We start from the raw sequence: 25071 nt of genomic DNA, 5'->3' as shown, positions 1-25071 counted from the left end.
GGGGCGCTTTCTCAGTTTTACACCTGATCCTGCTCCGATGCTGTGAGATCCTTAATTTGATTTTCTGTTTAGTCTGCCCCACGTAGATCAAGTCACACGGGCACAGAATTGCATAAACCAGGTTACAACTGTTACAGTTAGTGAAAGTTCTCAATACATTTTTGATCTCACCAAAGACAAATTCCTTCCCTTCAATGCAAAAGTCACAAACTACATAGCATCCACATTTGGAATGTCCTTTCAGTGGAGGGAGTGACCATAGATCAATAAGTGTGGAACTAGCCGGTCGTGGGAGGGGGAGAGCGGCCCTTACCAGGTGATCTTTCAAGTTTTTACTTCTCTTGAATGCAAACATGGGGCTATCTAGATTTAGATCCCCAGAGTTAAGAAAGTGCCAATTCTTTTTGATGCTCTTCCGAATTTTGTTAGACACCGGAGAAAAAGTTGTGACACAAACCAGTTTGTCAGATGGCTTTTTCTCTTTTGGTTCTAGTAATGTCTCACGTGGGCAGTACCATGCCCTTTTCATTGCATTTTTTACAAGGCGGCTTGGGTACCCCTTATATCTAAGTTTCTCTGCAAGTATGTTTGCTTCCTTGAAATAGTCCACCTTGAGGAAACAATTACGTCTCAATCTCAAAAACAAGGAGTAGGGCAAGCTATCTTTAAGGGCTCGAGTGTGACAACTGCTATAACTTAATAGCGTATTTCCCTCCGTAGGCTTACGGAACAAGGAAGTAAATAATAAGCCATCCTGATGTTGTATACAAAGATCTAAGAAAGGGATATTGGTTTTGCTGTGGGTTAGTGTGAAAGTTAGACCATTGCAGTTGTTGTTCAACCAATGTTGGAATAATGGCAGGGCTTCAACTGGGCCAGATCATGAAAACGTTGTCTATATATCGTTTCCATTCAACCACCCCTAGGTGGAATGGGTTGGTAGATGGTAGGATAATGTCACATTCAAGCCAGTCCATGTATAGAATAGCCAGCGTGGGAGCAAAAATTGCCCCCATAGAAGTGCCCTTCACCTGCTGGAAGTATTCATTGTCATACATAAAGAAATTACGGGTCAAGCAAATTTCCAGTAATTGAATAATGAACAAGGTTGGTACAGTATGGGGACGTGGTCGGGTATTCAAAATTCTCTCCATGACAATTAGGTAGTCTTTTTGGGGAATGTTTGTGTAAAGCGATTCAACATCTAGGGTGCATAGAGTTTCGCTAGCAGAGTCGAAGGGATGGTTCTCAATAAGATTTATCATATACATGCTGTCCCGAACATAACAGTTTGTTCTGGGTACAAAATCTTTCAGAAAGTAGTTTACATAATGTCCAAGGGGTTATAACTCAGAACCACAGCCAGAGACTATGGGACGGCCGGGGGGATTTTTCAGCCGCTTGTGTATCTTTGGAAGGGTATAAATGACCGGGGTTCTAGGGTGGTCAATGTTTAAGAAATTCAATTCATTTTTAGTGAGGAATCCGCTTTCGAATGCCTCTGTTGTGGCATGTTTTATTAGGCTTTGAAGCTCTCTGGTAGGATTGGTATGAAGTCTGCAGTAGTGGTCTGTGTTGGAAACCTGTCGAGACAGTTCGATTTTGTAATGGTCTATGTTTTGCAGCACAATACCACCCCCTTATCAGCAGGCTTGATAATTAGGTCACTCTTTCCACGTAGTGAGGAAAAGTGTCCTGATGATGATCCCTGTGATTCTTTAAATGGGATCGAAACGCAGGCGACTTTTAAAACACCATATACTGTGAAATGTACAAATTGCTATGTTAGGCGAGTAATGGTGTTAAATGGAATTTTTGTTATTGTAATACTTACAGGAAATAACAGCTTCTGACTAAAAATCTGTTCTATTTTCTTACTACTCTCCTCACTATGCCAAGTTGTATATGTTTGGGTACAGGCTTGTGCCCCTCTCTATGGAATTGTTGAAGGTATTCCTTCATAACATTTGTTGTTTAAAGTAAAAATTGGACCTCTGTCCGGCTGGATAAGTCATTATTTAATATAGCTTCCATTGTGTCTATATTTATTTTGTGCTCTTATCTTTTTTATGCATGGGACCACTGTTGTTTTCCTAAACCCGAGTAATACTATAGCAGCGGGCAAAATGGCTAAAACTGCAGCTGCCTAAAGGAAGAGATAGATAAAATGCTGTATCCCATAAAATGTGCAGACTTTGTCTCCTCGACTTCCGAAGCACGATTAATTGAATGTGTGCGTTCCTAAGATTGCACATCTGAACCGGCGTGAACAAATAGGTTTTCCTTGGGCACAAGTGTTTGCCTCTGAAATGAAAAGTTACATGAATTTGTAAGACATGACCATTGTGTTTTTGTGTGTGCAATTTTACAAAACGGGACAAGACGCAAAAGAGTATCGCTTTGCATATATAACATGGTTCCTAGAGTTTAAGTGTGCTTCATGAGAGACAGTGAAACGTAATTGCAATTAAAACTAAGCAGAAAAATCACTACAATAAGATACATATCAGAAGGTACACCCTTTGGTTTTATTTTTATTTTTATTTAATACATGAAGGTGTTAGAGCACTTTACATAAGAACCAGTTGCGATTCATAAGGACTTAGGATTACATGCATTACATAAAAGATACAAGCAGAAAAAATTGCAAATGTACAATTTATAAAGTCACACAGGGAAGAGATATAAACAGAAATAAATTGCAAATGTATAAATAGTAAAGTCACACAGGGAAGAGACAAATAGAAAAATTAGCAAATGTACAGTTGTAAAGTCACTCAAGGAAGAGATACAAATGGATAAACTGTAAGAGTCACATAGGAATGGTAGAGAGTACAAAGGTCTACTGTGGTTGTTCCCAAAGTGTGTGCCGCGGCACCCCGGTGCGCCGGTAAAAAAATGGTGGGGAGCCACGGCCAACTGCCAATTAGATCAAGAGAGCCACGGGTCAAAAAAGTTTGGGAACCACTGGTATGTCACTCTACGCACTTAAGGGATACTTTTCCCTGACTTTTGCATATATCCACACTTGGAGAGAGGAAGAAAAACCACCCCACTATACTAACACTACTCCCTAGGGGAACTTTGTGCATCTTTTTGGATAGACTCTACGCACTTACCATATAGCACCTCACCAAGTAACTCTTGCATCACATCTTTGCAATTGTTGAGATTTTCAGTACCTTCAGGGCTTAACCTGCTTTTTAACATATTCATATTTTATCTTTTTTATCCATGTAATATACAGATTGTAATATTGAAATGAACCGTAATATTGAAATGACCCGCGTCTACTTGCAATGATTTTAATTAATCTGCAAATAAAGGTGTACTTACTTACTAGAGCAAGTCACATCGAACTCCTACTATTTAACTAATTTTAGAATCTCTGACCTGCCTGGCATATACAGACCTTAGCAGTGTGTGCATCAGCCTCTGAACAATCCTATTAAAATTGTCTATGAGTTTCTGTTACAAATTAAGAATTATGGTGTTTATTGCACTTTATGGCAGGATTAAGAGCACAGCACATGCAGAATAATATTTGTTATAATCAGAAAATATTAAACATCATTGTGTGTTATCATATCACACCATTTACAAAATATTTTAGAGATAATTCCACCATTTTACCAATCATGCTGTGGGCTTTAATGGTGCCATGATCCCCAAAGCATTTACTCTTTGCTTCGGTGCTGCCACCTACATGGTTGGTGCTGCCACACATCGTTAGCTCTGGCACCGACCATGAGAGGATGGGGAGTACAAGGATATGACACCTCCTGAAGTGGGTAGAATGGAGAGACAGAATGATACACTGAAGCCAGGGTAGAGGAGTTTGTCAAAGAGCAGAGCCTCGTTAAAGCTACAAGAGAATGCTGAGCATTAGGGTTACCATATGCAATAAAATATGATATGCCTCCACCTTTCACACCCAAAACGTCCTGGTGTCCCTAATCTGCTTCCAGACACCAAGTAGGCCTTGCTTCTGAGAAGGCTGCACTTCAACAAGAAGGTTTCCCACAGGGTTGTGTAGTGTTGCAGCATTAGCTCATCTCTGTCCCGTGTATCAAAGGCTCCTGCATCCCCCACAGTGCAGGGGGGCCGAGCTCCAAGGGGCCCACTCAGCACAGTACACTGTCGCAGGGATTCCATTCTCATACAGAACTGTGCATAGAGACTCGGAACCTCAGTGAATTAGGGTGTACCAAAACTCACCTTAGTACCCAAAATCCCCTCCCAGACTAGCTACAGTGTCTCATTGGTTATCACAGACTCCCAATGCTTAGACAAACCAGAACATGGACTTGGTAAACCCCAGGTAACGTAGAACCCATGGTCCACCATGCAGGTTTATTAAGGGAACAATCGTGTTTCCGGGTGATATGGACACATCCTTTCTTATAGTTCACGTTTAACGTACGTGCACCCTTCATCCCGAGACGGCCTGTGTCATCCGGACAGTATAGGTCCCACCGCTGACGCAAGGAGCCGTGCTTGGGCTGCAGACATGCATCAAAGTACAATTAACTAATACACTTTAAAATTGGATGTGAGGTGTCGTGCGATCTTCTTTATGCTTGGGAGCCCAGACAGCTCTTGAAGTAGTTTTAAGTGTGCTCAGTGCTGTTTGGAGGGAGTGCGGCAGCATCTTTCAAATACAACGTATGCTGATAATCTGGATGGAGGAGGCATCAAGTGAACGCCCGTGTGATCCTGTTCCAAAAAAAAGCGCGCGGCACGTGACTTCCAGCTCGGCCGTCTAACCAGCACTTCACCTTTGCTGATATCAATCAGCGGATTGCACAACAAATGAGAACTATTTGCGTACTTTTCACATTCGGTTACACGATCCCAGGAGCATTATACCCCTTGGCACACGAGAACTCTAATGTCAGCAACACGTCACCCGTTGGCAGCCCTCCGGCGTCCCAAAAACATCGTTTTCAATCCGCGTGTTGACACTTTGCTTTTAGGGTTTTAGAAAACGAACCCGCTTCAAATGCCAGAACAAAGTCTTACAAACATTTAGTTATTCGGAGTATCACCGCTTACAAAAAGAGGTGCAAAGGCTACACGGATTGCATGCAAATTGGAAAAAACACCCACAGAAAAACACCCACACGCGACAGAAGCATCGCAAAACACTGTAGCATGCAGCAATGCAGGTCTGAACAATGAATAATGGAGTGGGAAAATGTGACTCTCACAACAAACGCTGTGGCACTGGGCAATTTTTAGACACGTCTTTTACCTGATGTTAAATGGGAGGGGGGGGGGGAATATGCACAGTACATAAATACGTGTTTTTTTGGCCAAAGCGATTCTCGCCATGCACCAAAGTATAAACCACCTGTGATTTCATCCCCAGTAACCTATGGCTCTGTTTAGGGAAAGCCGTGATCATGAGGTGGCACCAAACATCAACAAACCATGCACGTGACACCACAACTACGCCACGCAGTCAAGTGCACTGCAATAGACACTACTTTTGGCTTCCTTCTGGAAAGAATTGACTTCTTAAAGTTAACAAATCGGAATTTCCCCATCAAACTAATGCCTAGGTGGAAACTTTGACGGCTTCAAATTAGCTGTTTTCAAAACTGTGCTTGTTATTTGGGAGTCAGCTGTGCAGCTTTTCATTTTCGGATGAGTGGTATAGCTCGAGTCAAATTTGAAAAGCCGCAATGACCGTTGGTCTGTAAAGATTTGAAAATGTTTATATTGGCCAAACAGTACCAAATGACAAAAATGTATATAAAAGCATGCAATATCTCTCGAAATATAGGGAGTCGGACAGTGGGGCCGTGCAAGTTAGAGGACATAGTTATAAGACCCTATCGCCACGGGAGCGTCACATTCTTTGACCTCCGGTGGTGAATTTACAAGTTGTCGCTAAGCCACTAAGCATGGCTCAACACCACCTTCTAAATTTGCCCCTTTCCGCTGAAGTCCTCTGCAGCAATGGGGTGTGCAATAGGTGCTGCTGTGGGCGTTCCACCGCAACACTCATTTCTTTTTGACACTTATCCCATATTTATAAGGCTGAAGCAGCGCCAAAAACTAATGCCAACGAATACCAGGCACCTGGCGTTAAAATGGCGATACGAGCAGAAATTTTTTATTTCTCCTAGTTTTTTGCTGTTTCCTTGTGAAAGAGCAAATCCCCATTATTATTTGTTTATGTGCAGGAAGGTGTCCCTTTCTGCACATAAACAATCATCCCGGCAGCACAGGCACCCTTGCAACGTGGCTGCAGGGTGCCGTCATTGGCGCTTAGCAGCTTTTTTGTGCCGTATTGTTGTGAATATGGCGCATAGCTCCGTTTTTAAAACGTCAGAGTGCAGTGCTGCCAAATTTGGCGAAGGTCCATGCTCCAACATTTTTTGTAAATATGCCCCATGATTCCCACATTCCTGGAGAAAATACTTTAAAAATAAACATGCTTAAGCTACTGAAACACACTCCCTCTGGACCCCTGTATTTTGAGTTGGAGCTCACAGGATTAGCATCAGTTATCACACAAGTCACACAAGTGGCAGAAGGGACATTCAGAGCTTGTACCAATCCAAATATAGGGAGGTGTCCGGCAGAAATAGTCCATGGTGAGCAGCCAAGGGAGCCAAAAAGAAGAGGAGCAGCCCATAGCTGGTCAAAATGAAAGTGATGACAACCCTTGTCATTAAAAATACTTTTTTCATTCGTAGTTTACTGTTTCTGGGAAAAATACAACTGTAGCTTTGACCACAGTAAAAGGTGCCCGCGACCAATCAGTGGTGTATCAAAGGCTCCTGCATCCCCCACAGTGCAGGGGGCCCGAGCTCCAAGGGGCCCACTCAGCACAGTACACTGTCGCAGGGATTCCATTCTCATACAGAACTGTGCATAGAGACTCAGAACCTCAGTGAATTAGGGTGTACCAAAACTCACCTTAGTACCCAAAGTCCCCTACCAGACTAGCTACAGTGTCTCATTGGTTATCACAGACTCCCAATGCTTAGACAAACTAGAACATGGACATAGTACACCTCAGGTAACGTGGAACACATGAACACTCTTTTGTTATACAATCATTTCAATCCAGAACAAGGAGTAAAAGAGGACACGTGCATATTTGAAATGTTTATTCACAAATGCAGTGTTCTCAAATGCAGTATCTTAGCTAATACAAGCAAACATATTATAAGAAACAAAGTAATCAGCATAGTCACTAGTCCATAGAATACAAATGGTGAAAGCATGGTAAAATGCTAAAACCAATAGGGTTCAGTAACACCTAATTCTCACCCTCCCTAGCTAGTATATTATATTATATCTAAGAAGGTCTCTTTGGGTTTTTAGCAGGGCGGCCCATACCTCAGATCTTAGTGGTAAGGGATCACATCATCTTCAACCAGCTCTCTGCATGCGAAGCACCATCAAGAGTGTGTGTATACTCTGGGCAAAGCCATATAAAACGCGCCTAAAACCAGAATTTGGCTGCAGCTGCATGTATGTTATGTCTAGGAACGTGCGAAGATCAGACCTCACAACAATCACTGTGTTGAGATATCCTTGAAGGTTTCAGCACTCACTGTACAGACACAGCTCACCAAGCAAGGCTGATATCAGAGTAACAACATATTATTCTCGCATGAATCAAAACACTCTACCAGGCTCAAAGCTAAAGCAACAGATATGTGTCGTGTGCAGAAGCAGCAGAAAGGTAAAATGGCAATCAAACTCCAAATGAGCTCATTCTAACTTAACACAGCATATAGGCAAGTATATCTATATGACAACACTGGCCTGAGAGCTCCTTAGGAAGTCACAGGGGGGCCCTCCATGTACCTTGCAGGGGGGCCTCAAGTTCACTGGTGGCTTAAAGTGTGCAAAGTGTGAGGAGTAGCAACAGATCTCCAGGAAACTGCAGTGTTCGTTCAGGTGTGTCCTAAAATGAAAGTAGGTTCACTAGGGTGACGACGAACTAAACAAACACAACAAGAACTACGGGGAATGCAAAGAGACACCGTAAACAAGATCTTATAGTGATGAGGCGAGCCACAAGAACAAAAGGGTGCTTCTGAGAGCTAGAGAGACAAATGCCCACACGCAGAGAAATAGGGAGACTTACAAAGAAACGGTGAAAAAGACACTAGAATGCAAACATGAAGCTGAAAGAAAGAGAGAGAGGGAAAGAGAAACAAGTTAGAAAAATACCAGACTATGGAGAGAATGGATGAGAGTAAAGGCAGGGGCATAAATAAAAGTATTTCTCCTCGTTTCACCACTCTAATGCCTGATTTCGATATTGTTAAGTTTTTGGCGCTACCTCAGATTTTGAGATCCTTGTAAATCTGGGGCAGTGTCATTAAGCAATGGGTGTTGTAGTGGAATGCTGACAGCATACCCATTGCATGCATATTTAACACAGAAAACTGCATGGAACTGTATGATATTTAAAATGCAGCGTTAAACCACACAAAGTAGCTTAGCGCCACGTTGCAAATAAGGTGCAGGGCATCATAAAAAGTGTGCCATGGTGCACCTTCCTGCACATAATTAATCATTAAAGGCAATTTGCTCCTGCTGCAGAATAACACATACATATAGAAAAAACAATAAACGAGGAGAAATAAAAGCATTCCTCCTCATTGCACCATTTTAATGCCTGATTTTTAATGTTGTTAGTTTTTGGTCATAAAGCAATGGGTGGTGTTGTGGACCATCCCCACCAAAACCCATTGCACACCCATTTGATGCAGAAAACTGAGTGAAAGGGTACAATATTTAAAATGCTGTGTTAAAGCACGCAAAGTGGCTTAGTGTCACATTGTAAATATGGAGCAGGGCATTGCATCACCGGAACGTCATAAAAAGTGACACTCCGGTGGGGCAATGCCTTTCTAAACATGCCCTAATGTGTGCGTGACAGAGAAACTTTTTCAAGAGTGGCAGCAATACCTAGTAAAAGACTGCAAGGATTTTATTGACAATGCTTTTGCATTTAGGCAAAGTCAAGAGGTATTCCTTTAGTGGCTGAGAACATAAAAAAACAGTTATGAGCCAGTACACCACTATTTGTGCCCTTCTTTGTGAATCATGTCTCTTTCAGTGCTTCCTATATTTGTACCCTGTTTTATATTCCCCAAGCTTGTGGTGCAAAAAGGCAGAAGCATAGAAAGCACAGAAAGAGGCAGCCCAAGTAGTCTACATGCATTTGTGGACGTTTTTGGTCATATGTAGCACATTCAAGTGAGGCCAATTGACTTTGACAATGTTTGTTCTGTTTCTTATGATTGCAGGTTCTCTTTCTCCAGAATCATAGAAGGCCATGTGGTCGTGCTTAGTGATGTCCTTTACATCACAATTGTAAATGCCTAGATGCACCATGAAGGTCTTCCTCTTGTAAACTGTGCTTTCAATGTCTTTTCTACTACTTGCTGCTCTTGGTAAGAATATGAGCCTGGCTTTTGTATCTGATGTTTGCTGTATTATGAGTTGCTACTGTTGGTACAACTGATTCTTGGACATCCCTATTATATCCTGCTCTAAGGCCAATCTCTCTCTCTCAATCAACATAGATGCTGTATACTCCCACATCCCAAAAAGAGATACAGTTGTGCTTGATTTCGGAACACCTGAAACCAACACACCTTTGCCAAGAATGGCAACATGTACCCTTATCCAATTTACTGCTAGATATTGAATTTAAAAAACGACTTATGGTAAAAATCTTTGCAAAAAAGTGAAAACGCCGGAAAACAATACAGGAGAGAAAAATACCAAGTTTTTTGCATAACTAAATGATAAACTGGATGAAGTAGAACAAAAGAGCATGTCATCAGTAAAGTCTGCAGCATTATAGGATGAAAAAAGCAAGCTTCAACTATAGATAAAATGTCTAGAGATTGGAAATAAATGAAAATATAGACAAAATTCGAAGGGGCGAAATAAACGTTACAACTGGAGAATGTATGGTATCTATGAAGGTAAACATAGGGACACACCTACCTATTCAATTCCGTTCAATTCAGTTGTATTTGTATTGGACATGGCTACCCCAAACGGGCCTTCCAGCACTAGATGACAAACCTTTAACTTCCCACAACTTACAATGCTTTCTCTTCAGGCTACTAAATATGGTAACCAGATCAGTTGGTGATGTATAATCAGCAGGTCACTGCCCCTCCAGAAAGATGCCTATTATAGGGAGCAAGACATACTAATAGGGCAAGATAGTCCTCTGTCTCTAGTAGCCAAAGTAGAGTAATAAGCAGTTTACAACCTGAGAAAGGTTTGTGCAGGTTTACACCTTCACAGAACCTCAGTGGGAACCAGGAATATTACCAGGACAAACACTTTTGAGCCTGATTATAAAGGCAGCATGACCTACTGAGTGAGTTCTGGAAAGATATGAGATCAGGAAAGACATCAGCCTTACTGCTTGCCTAATGTAAGGGCCCTTTAAATGGTGAATGGGTTCTATAGCTTTTATCGTGCCGTGTTGGAGCATTGTTCTGTTGAACATGATCTATGCTGGTGGTGGAACCTGCTGAACCGGACATGTTGCAGTAAACTCATCTTTACCAGTCTCCTCTCATCTTTTAAAACACATCTCAGGTGGTAAAATTAATCCATGCCATCACTATGTGGAGACATGTGAAGAACTTAAAATATATAAGAAAATCATTTGCTTGCCTTACCACCTTTCTGAGGTGCACTTCTATGGGTCCCGCCCCATGGATAATGGCGACAAGACATACATGTCTGCGTAAGGATCTGCAGTATTGTGTGTTCTTTTGTAAGGGAACATAGCCATGGAAAGGTTCAGGGAGAGATTAATTAAAAGTGACACCTCTGGCAAATAGAGCTCTAGTCGCAAGTATATATTGCTCAGCTTTGAAGTAAGTATCCAACATTCCATGTTAGATTATAGCCGTTTCCCATGCATTTCTGGCATTATTTCACTAACATGTTTGCCCTTTCTTAATTACATCGGCAGCAGATTGCTTGATCGTGGATTAAGCGCATCCTAATAAAGTTGAATTAAACACGCACACTCCAGAACTAATAAAAAAGCAGACCAGGAGATTGATTTTTTACAGTATTATATGCCAAAAGCCAAGCAACTGGGTACATTAATTTGTTATTGTGACGTTTGGGGAAAAAGTACTGTAATGGAGCTTTGCAATGGGTGGTTTTATTGTTCTGGCACAGATCTGTGCCTCCCCGAGATGTTCCTCTTTCCTCAACAGCAATATATGCCATTATAATCAAGGAAGGGTAGAGACCCGATGCACATGTCCTGCACATCTAACCTGGGCTTCTAATGGAATTCTATAATGCATATTAGCAAGCCCTTTATCGTTGTTTTAGCAGGAGTTTCCTGCCACTAAAACTGCGATAATTCTAACGCGGTTCTTGCTAATATGCACCTACGTTTCTTTGATCTTGAAGACCATTCCCAACAGTTTGTTTCAACAAGGATTTCGGTTTGGCCATTGACTTGTCAGGGAAGGTGGTGGGAGTGCTCAGGTATTCCACTTCTCCTGGCCCTTTGTCGAGAAGAATGTGCTAATGTTTCCTAATACCCCGACTGATATCTGAGAGGGATTTCCTGCAGTACACAACAAAATTCCTAATACATTTGCAATGGAGCATGCTATTTCTTCATCACCACCAATATTACTTTGTACACACTGACTAAATATCAATTAATACAAAATAAAATAAAAGCTTGGTTGAATGGATGTTGCAAAATTAGACATCAACCACACACATATCATTAACTAAAACCTAGATATACCTAACATTGAAGTTTTAAAACTCAGCCAGGGATATTTTTAATGCTGATAGATTGGAAACAATCGGACAGGCTTACAGCAAACAACAAAAGGATTCTGAGCAACATCCTATCTCCATGTTGATCATACTGTCCAGCAAGTTTTCCTATATTGAAGAACAAATATTCCTATGGCAGTTAAAAAGTGGAAATACTCTAATTTGAATTCATTCTTAATACCTTTATCTTCCCTCCACCAATTTGCATGATATGGAAGTTACAAATCTAAGCTGGTTGAAGCCTCTATGAAAATGTGTGAAGATTCTTCAAAGGTTCCAAAGTTATTGGCAAATAAGGGGACATGAAGATGGAAAGCCCCATGAGCGGCATGATTCTCGTCCCCTCCCTCAACACTGGTAGTAATTAGTGTATTATAGTCTGCTTTGCCACATATAAGGTTTGCGACATGGCATTGTTTTCATGTCTACTTGTTTTAAAAATTAGAGTTAACCAAACCCAGGATGCAAGGAGTGACATTAGTGTAGGAAGGTAATATCACACTAAAGAGGTCTTGTAACCATAATAAGAGTTACACCAAGTGTAAATCAATTGCAATATGCAATCTGAAAGATAGCAAACAGAGTTTTGCTCGTGTCAAGCAAACTCTTCTGTGACAATAAACGGAGAATTGCACTTTGCATGATTGTGTGTTTATTAGTACAGTTGTTCTTGATAATGTGTTATTGGGGCACATTTGTTTTCACTGCCATGGCATACATTAATATAAGAATCATGGACTCACCCAACACTCATACGCCGATGACACGCAGCTCCTTTTCACTTGTGGGAAAGGGGCTGAGTTCGATGGGGAGAGTATCAGAGGTTGCCTGAGGGCTGTGTTTAAGTGGTTCCATCTACACAGCCTCAAGTTTAACTCTGATAAGTCAGAGGTGCTTTTCTTTGGTTGTCGCTCGGATCCCATCTGGCAACCTTGTTGGCCTGAGAAGATGTTTCCACCTTCGGCTGCCTCTACGACGGCCAAGAATCTTGGGATAAAAATTGATAAGGATCTAACGATGAAACCCCAGATTCTTGGCCTAACTCGGAGGTGTTTTGGTTTGCTCAAGATGCTGCGCAAATTCCTTCCACTCTTGACACCTGCACATAGAAAGATCACTGTGCAGGCGCTTATTGGGTCGCATCTGGACTACGCCAACATCCTGTATTTGGGTCTTCCATAATACCTTCTCCAACGTCTGCAGGTAGTGCAGAACTCACAGCGCGTGCCATCTTCGGATTCCATCGGCGCGCCAGAGTTTCTGACCTCTTACAGACCTTGCACTGGCTGCCCATCCGGAAGCGTATCGCTTTTAAAGCCCTTCACATGACCGGAGCTAAATACATTAAAAAAAGGCTGGCTTTTTACCAACCAGCCAGATCACTGAGATCTGAGTCTTTGGCTCTGGCCTCGGTCTCGGCCATAGGAAGAGCTCGGATTGGCGGCCGGTCATTTCGGCGCCTAGCCCCTCAGCTGTGGAATACACTGCCGGGCACCCTGCGCAGGAATTCTAACCTGCGGGACTTTAAGAAGGACTTGAAATCTTGGTTGTTTGTGCAGTAGTTCTCTTTTCCCCTTTTTACTTTTGTCCTTCGTTCGTGTTAGGTCAAAGCGCCGGGACACTCCTCGAAGTAGCCGAGCGCTAGCCAAAACCATCCTTAACATTAAAACTAACATTAACTCAGCATTGATAAATAGGATGTTACTCTCTGTAACTTGGATACATTCTATTGCACTCTGCAATATGCATACATACCATACTATATATAAAACTGGTTCTATAGTACCTGCAAAAGAAAGTTTCTTGAAAAATGCTTCCCAATATGTGGTTCACTTTTTACTTCCTCATGTATGCACGCTACCCTCCTATGTCAAAGATACTCGAGACTCTCTCTCTAACTACAAAATATAAATTGGCACACAAAATATTTGCTCATGACAATAGATTTGACAGCACTCTATACAAACATAATGATGGAACCAGAGCATGCAAAAAGTATTTACAGGTAAGAACTGTTTATTGGTCATTGACTCCTTGGTCTCTTTGCTGAGTGCACAAGTCAGTGTTCACATATTCCAGTTGAAATTGTGATTCTGTGCACGTGTATGCAGAGCTAAGAAACATTGAAAATGCAAATAGTGCTGCCTGTTTTTAGATGAATGTTAGTTGTTGTGTCATATGTCTGAATTCACTAACAAAAATCTCTGAGAAGAACAAAAATACTGGTCTTTGGCACACTATGGAAATCCGGGAACTTAGTTTAGGTGATTAAGCCACACTCATAAAGACATAGGCCACAGCACTTTTTTCATTCCACTAAACACACTGGCCGTACGTTTACTGTTTAAAATACCTCACAGGCCCAGCAAAAATTCAGTGCTTCTAGTTTTCACCAATGTTACTGGTTTTATATGCTTTAAAAAGCCTAAGTTATCAAACATTTCTCAAAAAATGAGTCCATTGAGACTAAGCAAATGGTGTTGCATAAAAGGGCACAATCCGGTAATGTGGGGCAATTGTTTGCGAGTGCTAGGGCCTAACTGTGATCCCAATCCAACGTTATCCACTACGCACCACTCCACTTCATCTTAAAGCATGCCACTACCCTCTACAACATTCCATTTCACTCTACAACACTACACTTAACTGTATGGCACTTCATTCCAAAACACGTCACTCCACCCCACTCCACTCTATGACATGTCACCGCACACTGCAGACTGCTACAAGCTACTATACTCTATGACACATGACTCTATTCTACGACATGCTACTGCACTCTACGACACTCCATTCCAGATCACTGCACAGAACTTCACTCTATGACACCCGCCTGCATTCTATGACATGCCACTACACTCTACAAAATGCCTTACTCCACTCTATGCCCCTTCACTTTATGCCACTCTACTTAACTCTACAACACTTTACTATGCAACTTCAGTTTGCATCACTCTACTCCACTCCATGCCCATTTACTCTGCCACTCTACTTCACTCTACTACACACCACTCCACTCTATGACACATCAGTCCACTATATAACACTTTACATCACTCTATTCTATGCCACTTCACTCTACTGCACTCCATATCACTCCACTCTACAACACTCTACTCCACTCAGTGGCACTCTACAGTAAGTATGGGCGTAAAATCTGTTTCGCGGGCGAATTTGCGGATTTATTACGATTTCGCGATCTCCGAATCGAGCGAATTTGCCCAATAATCCGCAAATTCGCAAGCTACGAATTATTTTGCTTGGTCACTCTTGAAAAATACAATATTGCGCGCGCGGCTTTGACTTACCGTGATTCTGAGTCCGCCGAGTTGTTTTTCTCCCGGTTTTGCGTGTGCTGCGCAATTTTCGATCTTGCTGCGTGATCGCGCAAGAGTTTTTCAAACGCAATTACGTTATCGCGGCTTGCCATTTTGCACAGTGAGAGTTTGATGACCCGAGTACGTCATAAAGGCCCGCGATCACGCATTGTAGGAGTAAACAATGCCGAACACGTAAATGCGGCGCACAGCTGACTTCCGGAGGGAGATTTGAACAGCTCGCGTTCCCGAAATTGCAAAAATTGCCATTCTGCACAAGAAATCCACTGCAGGAAGCATAAACCTTGTGAAAATGATGATTATGATCAGAATAACTCCTCAGATTGACATTTGGCTGCACTTTTTGGTGCAGGAGTCCATTTTTTGGGGTGCGGTGGGAGGAAGGAAGTGCCCCAGAGTCTCCAACTTCCTGTTTCTGTCCAGCAGGCTCCTACCAGTGCTTTGTCCATGTCCTGGTCACTTTTAATTTGGCTGTGGAGCTGGTAGGATTACTTTTTGTGAATGCTGCTGGATATTTGTATTTGAGGACTTTTTGGACTTTGGAGTTTGGATCACTTTTGGACTTGAGATTTTACAAGTAAGTTGGTGTTGTTTGTTTGGGGCATTGCAGATGAGGCAACTACAGTTTTAAAACTTTTTTCACAACTTTAACAAAATATATATTGTGGTGGGTAGCCACAGTATCCAGTAGGCCCAGGGTTAGTCATGGGTGCATGATACAACTGTTTCTGTGATTTTTTTAAACTTAATTCTCATTTATGTCATGGAATTTTAGCTCACTGTTATATGTTGATTTTTTTTTTAATTTTGGGGTGCCTGTAAAGCCTCAATAGCCAGTAGGGCCAGGTGTAGTGAGTGGTGCATGGACCTAGTCTTTCTATGGGGTGTCTTGAATTTAAACATCATTGAGGGCATGGCTGGCATTCGATTGTGGTGATTTTTGTGTGTTTTTTGACTTTTTGGGGCCTGGCCATGTGGGTGGGGGCCATTTTGAGGCCTGGTACAGGCAAGGCCTGGCCATCTGGTGGGGGTCAAGGGGCCATTTTGAAGCCAGGCAGTGTGCTCAGGCCTGCACCCAGTTTGCCTTGCTTCCAACCATCATGCCCAGGGGTACTCAGTGGTGCATGGGCCTGGTCTTTCTGTGGGGTGTCTTGAATTTAAACATCATTGAGGGCATGGATGGCATGGGATTGTGGTGATTTTTGAGTGTGTTTTGACTTTTTGGGTTGATTTTGGGGCCTGGCCATGTGGGTGGGGGCCATTTTGAGGCCTGGTACAGGCAGGGCCTGGCCATGTGGTGGGGGTCAAGGGACCATTTTGAAGCCAGCCAGTGTGCTCAGGCCTTCACCCAGTTTGCCTTGCTTTCAACCATTATGCCGACTTTTTAAGGTGTATGACTGATGTTCCTCTGGCTTCCATTGCTTTTAGGTGCACAAGAGAACCACCAGTGCCAGGAAGAGGTCCTGCAGCGGTGTGTGCAGCACAACGTCATGTGACGTCACGTGTGGCCACAGACAAGACAACTCTGCAACTCGTGCAACTGCGGCCTGCTGTTGTGACATCTCAAGAAGATGGCCCCAAAGAAAGTTGGCCGTAGCGCCTCAGCGAAAAAAGTTGCCAGTGCCACTGCCAGTAAGAAGGAGCAGAAGAGGCAAGTGGCACGACCTACCAAGGAGACTGGTGTGCCCACCAACACCTTTTTTGGGAGAAAAAAAAACCTACGCCTGCAGCAGCAGTGGTGTCCGCTTGGGACCAAGCTGGAAGCAGCACCTCAGCTTCATTGGGCTCAGTGCCACCACGCCAAGTTACGTCAAAGACCACCATGAGTGCTGCTGTGGCAGCCACTTTGGTTGTTCAATCACCATCGACCAGTGATCTTGGCTCATCACAAGAAAGTACCATCCAATCAACACCGGGTGTAACTCAGCTGACGAGTGTTCAACAACCACAGCCACAAACACAGGTGCAACTAGTACAAGCGCAAGTACATGGGCAAGGAGAGGGGCAAGTAGAGCCGCAAGGAGAGGTGCAAGTAGAGCCGCAAGGAGAGGCGCAAGTAGAGCCGCAAGGAGAGGCGCAAGTAGAGCCGCAAGGAGAGCCGCAAGTAGAGCCGCAAGGAGAGGCACAATGACAGGTGCATGGAGAGGTGCAACTAGAGGTCCATGGAGCGGCACAACTGCCTACAACGCTTGTTCCTCCAGAAGTAGGGTCACATCAGGAAATTGAAATTCAAGAGGAGGTATCATCCGAGGAAGCCACTCCTCCTGATGATGATTATCCATTGTCTTCCAGATCACCAGCAAGAAAAAGGTCAAGGAGGGATACTACTACTACTACAAGTTCTTCTTCAAGCCCCCTTCATTCTGATGACCTTGATCGTGATTGGAACCCAGCCATGCAGTCTGAGAGTGAGTCACGCCATGAGCAGACAAAAGTAGCTAAGCCTAAAAGGAAGGCTCCAACAAAGCTTCGATTTATGGGTGATGACGATGAACAAGAAGTGGTGTCTTCTGCTGCTGATGTACAGTCTGACGACGACCCAGTCATCACAGTTGTCACTCCAGCCCCAGCGGGCATGTAGCAGACACACATTTTGACCCTATCCCGAATGGCTGCTGAGCAGGATATGGGCGGCGTGGCACTGGTACCACCACCGTTAACTACAACACCAACACGACCTACAGCTTCCATCTTTTTTAGTCAGAAGGGCCGGCATGGACCTCCATCCAGCTCGACCTCAAGTGGTGGTGCTGCAAGTGAACAACAGAAATGAATTCAGCCAGGCCCATCCTCCACTTCATCTGGCATTGAAAGTCAAAGTAGCACCTCCATCTTCAGCAGACATCACCAGTCCTCAGTTTGGGACTTCTTTACTGTTAGCGCAAAGGCGGAAAACATGGTTGTTTGTTTGATAAGTATCCGTTAGTCGGGGTCAGTTTGGTACCAACTATGGTACCGGAGGCCAGAGAGGTCATCTCAAGCAACACCACACTATCATTTGGGAAGCACACATGAGGAAGATCGAGGAAGGTAAAAGAAAAACAAATCCAAAGGTATCCCTTGATATTGCATCTGATGATGACGAGAGGCTGATCGTGAAGATATGTGAAGAAGCGACAGACATTTTTTCTGTTACACCCAGTTCTGCTGGCAGCAGCACTGCAGTGGTATCACCCACACCCTCTACCCCTGCAACATCTATGAGGCACAATAAGAGTGTGGGAGAGACACCAATGCGAAAAACTACATCACTGGGCCTAACTGATTTGAAGACGTCATCATCATCATCATCACGTAAAATGATCCAGCCCACCATTCGTGGAATGTTGTGGTAGGAGGCGCCATTTGAACGCAACCACCCAATGGTACGTCAGTATAACAGAAAGCTGGCTAAAATGCTAGCGCTGAACCTTCTCCCTTTTTCTTTCGTGGAAGGGGTCGGGTTTCTAGAATTAGTGGCAACAGTCTGCCCTAAATGGAAGGTTCCTAGCCGGTCCTATATTCCAAGATGTGCTGGAAGTGATTGGGACAGCTTTGCAGAAGAGTGCTGTTCACACTATCCACTTGACAACAGACATGTGGACCAGTTGCCAAGTCCTTGATTACATGTGCATCACTGCACACTCTTTTGCAGGGTCTTTTGCAGGGGTTAGAGACAAGTCAAGTGCAGTTGTTGACCTGGACACAGTTTTTCAAGCTACTCGGAAACATGCAACAGTACCCATGTTTGCCATGGAGAAAACTCATACTGCAAAAAACCTTTTGGAGGAGTTTAACAGTAAGGTCTCTGAATGGCTGCAACCAAGAAATCGCATAGTTGGTTATGTTTCCACGGATAATGGCAGTAAAATAGTTAAGGCCATGCAGGAAGGTGAATATTTCAGAGTGCTGTGTTTGGCGCACTGTATAAACCTGGTTGTTCAAGATTTCTTGAAAAAGTCAAGAAGTTACTGACCACCTGCTGAAGAATCTGCACACATTTCAGCCATTCTTTTAAGGCCCGGAAGGAGCTGAGGAGCATTCAACATGAACGTAAAGTTCCAGTCAAAGGACTCATCCAGGAGGTGGCAACACGTTGGAACTCAACCTTTTACATGCTTGAGCGTCTGTTTGAGCAGTGCATGGTAATCAATGACTATGTCTTTCAACTAGGTTCTACTATGAAAGACATGAGGCTAGAGTTGGAGGCATGGCAGCTAGTTAAAAGCTTGACAGACATGCTTCGTCCTTTTGAGGTCTTCACGCATGAAGTCAGCAGGGAGGACTGTTCTTTGAGCAAAACTATCCCATTGTTGGTCATGCTAGAGCATCAACTGAAGGCGGTGTCTTCAACGTTCAGATATGATGTTGGTAAGCAAGATGCATATCTGTTGGCAGAGAGGTTATTAAGCCGCCTAGTTGCCAATGAAAGGCTTAAAAACATACATACAGAGCAACATTACATTTGTGCCACTATTCTGGATCCACGGTACAAAAAGGCAGTGGCCAGCAAAGTATTTATTCCTTTTTATGAAGCAGATGTTCAAAGTACAAACATTGGCTAGCTGTGTCAGCCAGTCGGTTCGAAAAAGATCGGCAGAAAATTAAAGGAGCCATCATAAGTCCAACTGAATCAGCGGGCCATCCAGCGTCAAGTTCCACTTCTGAATCTGTGGGCGAAGGGAGTCACTTTCCCTCACAGCCGTTAACGACACCAGCAGCAACCGTATCATCATCCTCACCTGCACCAGGCCCAGCCATAATATTGTCGGAAGCGAATTGGCTAACTCATCAAGGGTTTGCTCGTTCCAGTGCTGAGAAGGCCACAGATGGTACGCAAAGTGGAGCAACCGTGGAGAACCTTGAGTTGATGGTACAGGCCTATCTGGATGACCCAACACAGGTCTTTGTTAATATGAACCCATTGCTGTATTGGTACAGGAAAATGGCTCTATGGCCACTGATCACCAACCTGGCTATAAATTATTTGTCTTGCCCACTCACAAGCGTGTCTTCTGAACGTGTTTTTAGTGCTGCTGGTGCCATTGTAACTTCAAAAAGGACCCGTCTCTTGGCCAAAAATGTGGAGAGGTTAACACTGATCAAGATGAATCAGCACTTGATACCACCAGATTACAAAGTACATGAATGAACGCAGGAAGAAGAGGACACCAACTTAGGTGACGGAAGTTCTTCTCTGTTACCTGACCTACTCCCGTCTCAATTCATGGAGTTTGAGGACGAGCTCTACTTCCCTGACACAGAGCCCTGAAAATGAATTCCTTTTTTTCATCCTTATTCACTTTTATTCCTGTGTGTCTTTCTTTGTTTTGCAACTTTTACCACAACAAAACTCTAATCACCTAATCACAACAAGTCCATCAGCAGCACTGTCTTCATCTTATATTCCTTATTGATTAGAAGGTGCCGCAGTCTGCATTCCTGAGGTTCACAAGTTCACAACTCAATCATGCTCCTTTATACTCCTCCTCCAGACTCCCCCTATCCATTTCCCTCAAGGCAGATGGATGGATTAAGACGAGTCCCCTCAAGTGGGACTGAAATTGCTGACTGACTACATGCTTGCTGATTGCTGACAAAGTTACTTCTGATATTGACAGGAGAGGCTGCCTGTGGGCCCTCACTTTCCGAAGAAGATGCGGACTAAAAGTAGAACAGGTAATGAATAATTGAGAAGATGGCATGCAGTGGACAGCAATGGCTGTCTGGCTCTGATGAAACCAATTGCTGCTTGTTTTTTGTGCATGAAATGATGATTCATATGTCTTATCTTAGTTATTATTTAATCTTTCACACAGTAATTGTAACTCATGTCAACAACTCTGTTTTTCTTACCTTGTTTAATTAAAATTGTACTTCAAATTCAGGGGCCACTATATTGCATTTCACAAAATATGCAAAATGTCCTTGGAGCGGACTCACTTGCCAATATACCATGATGATTGATTAAATAATATATCTTTTTTCTTTACAGTCACTCACTGGGATGGATGGCTCATCAGCGTCGGTTTACGGAAGAACTATGGCCAATTCGTGAGTGGCAAACAGGTAAACCAGTCTACAACAACTACTACAGCAGGACTACATGTCTGTCTATTCGTGGTATGTATTGGTCGAGGGCGAGGCAGTGTACTGTTGTTGTTATGCCAGGCAGAGTCCACTCCAGACAGCAGTTCATGTAAAATTGGGGCTATGTGGCTTGCTGCATACAATTAGATATGCTTTGTCTGTCTGAAAAAGAGCCTTGGTATGCTATATCAGGTTGCTTCACTCAGTGGTGCCTGCCTTGACCCTCTGCATGGCACTGCCTCAAGCTTGGGCCAAACATCCATTACGTTTGCAAAATTTGCTGTTTTTCGGTATTTCGCAAATCTCGCAAAAGTACCGAAAAATCACAAATTCTTGAGCGGAACGGATTTTTGGCCCATGCTTGCGGCAGGGCCATGCAGATGGTCAAGGCAGGTACCACTGAGTGAAGCATCCTCCTCCTGATGTAGCATACCTAGGCTCTTTGACACAGACAGACAAAGCATATCTTTGGTTTAGGGTTCAGTGCGATTCACTAGTGTTTTTGGGTTTAAGTTGGTATGGTTCACTCTGATTCTAGGGCTCGGAGCCCGATGCAGGCTCGTTCATAATGATGTTGGCAATGCTTTAGGGGGCTTTGGTGTTCTTTGGTCCAGAATTGGCAGAATTTTGGCCTTTTTGGGTGTTTTGCGGCCGCGTGTGTTTGGGTGAAAACTAAGTGAAGGCTAGTCGTAGACCTTCTTCTTCTTCTTCTTCTTCAAAGAGCGCAGTGGTTCGATTTTGTTCTGCCTTGCTGAGATTCTTGTGAATCGCTGGAACAAGTGACTGTCCAGGTAAGTTTCAAGAGGATTGAAGTAGTGGAAGTGCTGAAAACAGCAATGTTTTGTGAACAGCGCAATTTGCCATGTTTTGAATATACCAGTATTGCATGTTTTTGGGGGGCTGTTTGGGGGTGTTCTAGATTTGTGGGGGAGGGTGTGGGGGTCTGGGAGCACTGCTGGGATAGCATAATTTTGATTGGAAGTGATTTGAATAAAATCCATGGTGGGAAAGAGGAGTTAGGGCCTAGCTGCACACCGCGTTTGGACCGATGTTGACTGGTTGGCTGAAAATTTTCTAAGTATGAATTTTTGCATTTTTGCTTTTTGCCTGTTTAGGGGTGTTCTGCTTTTTTGCACGTGGCTGCAGGGGTCTGGGGGCATAGCTCGGAAGGTCTAATATCGGAATCAAGTGTTTTGGACCGAATCCATGGTGAAAAAGTTTTTCTGTTTTTGCTCACTTGCCTGTTTTTGGGGTGCTGTTGGGGGGCTTCTAGCTTATTGAGGGTGGGTTTTGGGGTCTGGGAGCGCTGCTGGCAGAGTCTAAATTTGATTGCCTTTGTTTTTCAGGAAATCCATGGTGGAAAAGGGGAGTTAGGGCTTAGCTGCACAGCGCATTTGGACTGAATTCCAGGTAGGCCCGAAATCTGCTAAGTCTCACTTTTTGCGGTTTTGCTTTTTGGCTGTTTGGGGGTGTTAAACTTGTTTCCGCCCGGGTTTACGGGTCTGGGGGCATTGCTGGGAAGGTCTAATACCGGATAAAAGCGATTTGGAGAAAATCCATGGTGGGAAAGTTTTTAACTTTTCAGAGTTTTCGCTCACTTTTGTGTTTTCGGGGGCCTGCTAGGGGGGTTCCTGGTGTTTGGGGGGCTTGGGGGGTCTTGGAGCAACGCTGGGTGTGGATACTTTTGATTGCAAGTGGTTTGGAGAAAATCCATGGTGGCAAAGGAGAGTTAGGGCCTAGTTGAAGAAAGCATTTGACACTATTTTTAACTTAGGGCTCGTTAGGGTTTGCAGTATTGCATGTGTTTGGGGGTGTTCGAGATTTTGGCAACTGGGTTCTGGGGTCTACTCTTGGAGCACTTGTCGAGAAATGTCTAATTTTGGTTGCAAGTGGTTTGAAGAAAGTCCATGGTGGGAAAGGGGGGATTTGGGCCTACTTTACTTGCAAAGTACGTTTTGTCACTATTTTCCACTAGGCCTCAGACAGGTAGCAGTATCGCACGTTTTTTGGGGTCTGATTTGGGGTATTCTACATTTTAATGTCTGGGTTTAAGGGTCTGGGAGTACTGCTGGGAAGGTCTAATTTTGTTCGAAAAAATCGTAGTTTACAGTACACCTAGCTTGAGGGGAAAGATCCGCAAAATTCGCCAATACTTATTTATCCTTCAAAAGGAGACTCAGAGTACGCCCTTTCGAAACTATTGTACTGTCAATTCTAAAACTGAAAGTGTGACTTTTTGCACTACACAGCGTACGTACCTTATATTTTTTTCTCAGTGGTGTTTTAATATCACTTCCTGTTTTTCCATCAACATTTTCAGGGCGGCTTTCACCCTGTGCAATGGAAAAAAGGATGAAGGCAGGCTTCACATTAGCGAGCCGCAATTCAGTATCTGCCAGGCAGGCATTGGACAGGGTGTCTTCTGGTCATCCAACATTGATCGACGGAGCGTCAGATGGAATGGAGGAGTACCACAAATAAGAGGAATAGCTGGATGCTTGCAACTTCCCAAATTCAACAGTACAAGTACAACAACATACAGTAACTGTATCCATTCATTTCTACTTATCTTTTAAGTAATGTTGTTGCTGTGAACTTCTATGAGTGTGACTCTGCATTTCTTTGCTCTCTGCTTCTAAATTTGCTATGTTTTTGCTATGTTTAACAGTAATTTAATGTTCTAAGTGTTTATTCTCTCTGAGGGTAGAGAGGCAAGTGAAATTGCGTAATGACTGCAGCCCTGTACTGTCAACTTGTTTCTTCGTAGTTACTAGTAAGTTGCAGTAAGTAGTAGTGCTACTTTGCAGTAACCTAACCATCCATTTAGTAAACAACTTCTGGCATGCAGTAGTGCACTTCTTTTATGTCCCTTTAAAGATTTATCAATATCTTCAAATCCAAAGATTTGTTTCTCTTCATTTGTTGTTTGACTGTCCATGCTGTGTTTTTTTCCTCTCTACCAAACTTTCCCAAAAAAAACCATCCCCAACCAATTTTCAAACCCTAACCCTCTTCCCCCGGGCTGTGTGGTATTTCATTGTGGTGTGACTGACAACAACAATACATTCCACACACTTGCTGGGGAGGATAAGGTAAAAGCAACCAAAATCATTACAATCAGAAGTTCATGTGCGCCATCGTGGATTGATAAGAACATCCTCCTCCTACACGACGTGAACAATCAAATGCTTAATGCTTACGTTACGTTGATGACATGTCCTTTGCCTTAATTTCTTATAGCAGTCAAACTCCACGCAACTACTACTTATATTTACATTAATTTATGACTGCTTAGGCTACAATTTAGGGCACTGTTTCCTACCGTACTATCTAATCTACTGTTTCTAATGCCACGCTCAGGCCACTCAATGTTTCATTTCCTTTTTTTTCATATGGTGATACTGCCAGTATGTACCACTACTGCTACCAGCACAACCATGATATTGCATCCGTCGAGGATTCAAGTCAACAGCCAACCTTAATCACCATTTGCAATGCAGGCAGCCCTGGAGCTACCCCGATTCTCAAACACAAATCACAGGTAAGATAAGCATATTGGAGCGGTAGTAGAATAATGGGCTAGGACTAAGTTGGGAGGAGAGCAGAGACTGACAGTACTACTAGTAAAGTACAGTAGTAGGGCTACTGAATTGACTAACTCGATTACTTGCATTTTGGTACATTTCAGGACTAGATGTTTCATTCATGCTGGTAAGTTTGAAAAACCAAACGTCCAGTAACCACCGCCAACCCCCACACAAAATAATATGAGCGCGTATACTGTGTTTTGGTATGAAAAATATAATTATTAAGAAATATAAATTATTGATGTTGTTGTCGT

Source organism: Lissotriton vulgaris, chromosome 4_1, assembly GCF_964263255.1.
Source record: "Lissotriton vulgaris chromosome 4_1, aLisVul1.2, whole genome shotgun sequence".
Classification (NCBI taxonomy): domain Eukaryota; kingdom Metazoa; phylum Chordata; class Amphibia; order Caudata; family Salamandridae; genus Lissotriton; species Lissotriton vulgaris.
This window is presented reverse-complemented; position numbering follows the sequence as displayed.